Genomic DNA, 5,728 nt, shown 5'->3' on the forward strand with positions numbered 1-5,728 from the left:
CCTATCCGCTATCCTGCCCTATCCTCTATCCTATAATATCCCCTATCCTATCCAATCCTCTATCCTATCCTCTACCCTATCCTCTATCCTATCCTATCCTCTATCCAATCCTATCCTCTATCCTTTTCTATACTCTACCCTATCCTATCCGCTATCCTATCCTATCCTCTATCCTATCCTATCCTCTATCCTATCCAATCCCCTATCCTATCCTCTATCCGATCCTATCCTCTATCCTATCCTATCCTCTATAATATCCTATCCTCTATCCTATCCTATCCTCTATCGTATCCTATCCTCTATCCTATCCTATCCTCTATCCTATCCAATCCTATATCCTATCCTATCCTCTATCCTATCCTATCCTCTATCCTATTCTATCCTCTATCCTATCCTACCCTTTATCCTATCCTATCCCCTATCCTATCCAATCCTATATGCTATCCTATCCGCTATCCTATCCTACCCTCTATCCTATCCAATCCCCTATCCTATGCTCTATCCGATCGTATCCTATCCTCTATCCTATTCTATCCTCGATCCTATCCAATCCCCTATCCTATCCGCTATCCGATGCTATCCTCTATCCTATCCTATCCTCTATAATTTCGTATCCTATATCCTATCCTATCCGCTATCCTGCCCTATCCTCTATCCTATAATATCCCCTATCCTATCCAATCCTCTATCCTATCCTCTACCCTATCCTCTATCCTATCCTATCCTCTATCCAATCCTATCCTCTATCCTTTTCTATACTCTACCCTATCCTATCCGCTATCCTATCCTATCCTCTATCCTATCCTATCCTCTATCCTATCCAATCCCCTATCCTATTCTCTATCCGATCCTATCCTCTATCCTATCCTATCCTCTATCCTATCCTATCCTCTATCCTATTCTATACTCGATCCTATCCTGTTATCTATCCTATCCTATCCTCTATCCTATCCTATCCTCTATCCTATCCTATCCTCTATCCTATCCTATACTCTATCCTATCCTATCCTATATCCTATCCTATCCTCTATCCTATCCTATCCCCTATCCTATCCTATCCTCTATCGTATCCTATCCTCTATCCTATCCAATGCTATATCTTATCCGATCCGTTATCCTATCCTATCCTCTATCCTATTCTATCCTCTATCCTATCCTACCCTTTATCCTATCCTATCCCCTATCCTATCCAATCCTATATGCTATCCTATCCGCTATCCTATCCTACCCTCTATCCTATCCAATCCCCTATCCTATCCTCTATCCTATCCTATCCTCTATCGTATCCTATCATCTATCCTATCCAATCCTATATCCTATCCTATCCTCTATCCTATCCTATCCTCTACCCTATTCTATCCTCTATCCTACCCTACCCTTTATCCTATCCTATCCCCTATCCTATCCAATCCTATATGCTATCCTATCCGCTATCCTATCCTACCCTCTATCCTATACAATCCCCTATCCTATGCTCTATCCGATCGTATCCTATCCTCTATCCTATTCTATCCTCTATCCTATCCAATCCCCTATCCTATCCGCTATCCGATGCTATCCTCTATCCTATCCTATCCTCTATAATTTCGTATCCTATATACTATCCAATCCGCTATCCTGCCCTATCCTCTATCCTATAATATCCCCTATCCTATCCAATCCTCTATCCTATCCTCTACCCTATCCTCTATCCTATCCTATCCTCTATCCAATCCTATCCTCTATCCTATTCTATACTCTACCCTATCCTATCCGCTATCCTATCCTATCCTCTATCGTATCCTATCCTCTATCCTATCCAATCCTATATCCTATCCTATCCTCTATCCTATCCTATCCTCTATCCTATTCTATCCTCTATCCTATCCTACCCTTTATCCTATCCTATCCCCTATCCTATCCAATCCTATATGCTATCCTATCCGCTATCCTATCCTACCCTCTATCCTATCCAATCCCCTATCCTATGCTCTATCCGATCGTATCCTATCCTCTATCCTATTCTATCCTCTATCCTATCCAATCCCCTATCCTATCCGCTATCCGATGCTATCCTCTATCCTATCCTATCCTCTATAATTTCGTATCCTATATCCTATCCTATCCGCTATCCTGCCCTATCCTCTATCCTATAATATCCCCTATCCTATCCAATCCTCTATCCTATCCTCTACCCTATCCTCTATCCTATCCTATCCTCTATCCAATCCTATCCTCTATCCTTTTCTATACTCTACCCTATCCTATCCGCTATCCTATCCTATCCTCTATCCTATCCTATCCTCTATCCTATCCAATCCCCTATCCTATCCTCTATCCGATCCTATCCTCTATCCTATCCTATCCTCTATAATATCCTATCCTCTATCCTATCCTATCCTCTATCGTATCCTATCCTCTATCCTATCCTATCCTCTATCCTATCCTATCCTCTATCCTCTCCTGTCCTCTATCCTATCCTATCCTCTATCCTATCCTATCCTCTATCCTATCCTACCATCTATCCTATCCTATCCTCTATCCTATCCTATCCTCTATCCTATCCTATCCTCTATCGTATCCTATCATCTATCCTATCCAATCCTATATCCTATCCTATCCTCTATCCTATCCTATCCTCTATCCTATTCTATCCTCTATCCTATCCTACCCTTTATCCTATCCAATCCCCTATCCTATCCGCTATCCGATGCTATCCTCTATCCTATCCTATCCTCTATAATTTCGTATCCTATATCCTATCCAATCCGCTATCCTGCCCTATCCTCTATCCTATAATATCCCCTATCCTATCCAATCCTCTATCCTATCCTCTACCCTATCCTCTATCCTTTCCTATCCTCTATCCAATCCTATCCTCTATCCTATTCTATACTCTACCCTATCCTATCCTCTATCCTATCCTACCCTCTATCCTATCCTATCCTATCCTATCCTCTATCCTATCCTATCCTCTATCCTATCCTATCCTCTATCCTATCCTATCCTCTATCCTATCCTATCCTGTATCCTATCCTATTCTATCCTCTATCCTATCCTACCCTTTATCCTATCCTATCCCCTATCCTATCCAATACTATATGCTATCCTATCCGCTATCCTATCCTATCCTCTATAATTTCGTATCGTATATCCTATCATATCCGCTATCCTGCCCTATTTTCTATCCTATAATATCCCCTATCCTATCCAATCCTCTATCCTATCCTCTACCCTATCCTCTATCCTATCCTATCCTCTATCCAATCCTATCCTCTATCCTATTCTATACTCTACCCTATCCTATCCGCTATCCTATCCTATCCTCTATCCTATCCTCTATCCTATCCTATCCTCTATCCTATTCTATACTCGATCCTATCCTATTATCTATCCTATCCTATCCTCTATCCTATCCTATCCTCTATCCTATCCTATACTCTATCCTATCCTATCCTATATCCTATCCTATCCTCTATCCTATCCTACCCTTTATCCTATCCTATCACCTATCCTATCCAATCCTATATGCTATCCTATCCGCTATCCTATCCTACCCTCTATCCTATCCAATCCCCTATCCTATGCTCTATCCGATCGTATCCTATCCTCTATCCTATTCTATCCTCTATCCTATCCAATCCCCTATCCTATCCGCTATCCGATGCTATCCGCTATCCTATCCTATCCTCTATAATTTCGTATCCTATATCCTATCCTATCCGCTATCCTGCCCTATCCTCTATCCTATAATATCCCCTATCCTATCCAATCCTCTATCCTATCCTCTACCCTATCCTCTATCCTATCCTATCCTCTATCCAATCCTATCCTCTATCCTATTCTATACTCTACCCTATCCTATCCGCTATCCTATCCTATCCTCTATCCTATCCTATCCTCTATCCTATCCAATCCCCTATCCTATCCTCTATCCTATCCTATCCTCTATCCTATTCTATACTCGATCCTATCCTATTATCTATCCTATCCTATCCTCTATCATATCCTATCCTCTATCCTATCCTATACTCTATCCTATCCTATCCTATGTCCTATTCTATCCTCTATCCTATCCTATACTCTATCCTATCCTATCCTATATCCTATCCTATCCTCTATCCTATCCAATCCCCTATCCTATCCCCTATCCTATCCTATCCTCTATCGTATCCTATCCTCTGTCCTATCCAATCCTATATCCTATCCTATCCTATATCCTCTCCTATCCTCTATCCTATCCAATCCCCTATCCTATCCTCTATCCTATCCTATCCTCTATCGTATCCTATCCTCTATCCTATCCAATCCTATATCCTATCCTATCCTCTATCCTATCCTATCCTCTATCCTATTCTATCCTCTATCCTATCCTACCCTTTATCCTATCCTATCCCCTATCCTATCCAATCCTATATGCTATCCTCTATCCTATCCTACCCTTTATCCTATCCTATCCCCTATCCTATCCAATCCTATATGCTATCCTATCCGCTATCCTATCCTACCCTCTATCCTATCCAATCCCCTATCCTATGCTCTATCCGATCGTATCCTATCCTCTATCCTATTCTATCCTCTATCCTATCCAATCCCCTATCCTATCCGCTATCCGATGCTATCCTCTATCCTATCCTATCCTCTATAATTTCGTATCCTATATCCTATCCTATCCGCTATCCTGCCCTATCCTCTATCCTATAATATCCCCTATCCTATCCAATCCTCTATCCTATACTCTACCCTATCCTCTATCCTATCCTATCCTCTATCCAATCCTATCCTCTATCCTTTTCTATACTCTACCCTATCCTATCCGCTATCCTATCCTATCCTCTATCCTATCCTATCCTCTATCCTATCCAATCCCCTATCCTATCCTCTATCCGATCCTATCCTCTATCCTATCCTATCCTCTATCCTATCCTATCCTCTATCCTATTCTATACTCGATCCTATCCTGTTATCTATCCTATCCTATCCTCTATCCTATCCTATCCTCTATCCTATCCTATCCTCTATCCTATCCTATACTCTATCCTATCCTATCCTATATCCTATCCTATCCTCTATCCTATCCTATCCCCTATCCTATCCTATCCTCTATCCTATCCTATCCTCTATCCTATCCAATCCCCTATCCTATCCTCTATCCGATCCTATCCTCTATCCTATCCTATCCTCTATCCTATCCTATCCTCTATCCTATTCTATACTCGATCCTATCCTGTTATCTACCCTATCCTATCCGCTATCCTATCCTATCCTCTATCCTATCCTATCCTCTATCCTATCCAATCCCCTATCCTATCCTCTATCCGATCCTATCCTCTATCCTATCCTATCCTCTATCCTATCCTATCCTCTATCCTATTCTATACTCGATCCTATCCTGTTATCTATCCTATCCTATCCTCTATCCTATCCTATCCTCTATCCTATCCTACCCTTTATCCTATCCTATCCCCTATCCTATCCAATCCTATATGCTATCCTATCCGCTATCCTATCCTACCCTCTATCCTATCCAATCACCTATCCGATCCTCTATCCTATCCTTTACTCTATCCTATCCTACCCTCAATCCTATCCTATCCTCTATCCTATCCTATCCTCTATCCTATTCTATACTCGATCCTATCCTATTATCTATCCTATCCTATCCTCTATCCTATCCTATCCTCTATCCTATCCTATACTCTATCCTATCCTATCCTATATCCTCTCCTATCCTCTATCCTATCCAATC

This window comes from Halictus rubicundus, unplaced genomic scaffold (assembly GCF_050948215.1).
Source record: "Halictus rubicundus isolate RS-2024b unplaced genomic scaffold, iyHalRubi1_principal scaffold0072, whole genome shotgun sequence".
In the NCBI taxonomy this organism is placed as follows: Eukaryota; Metazoa; Arthropoda; class Insecta; order Hymenoptera; family Halictidae; genus Halictus; species Halictus rubicundus.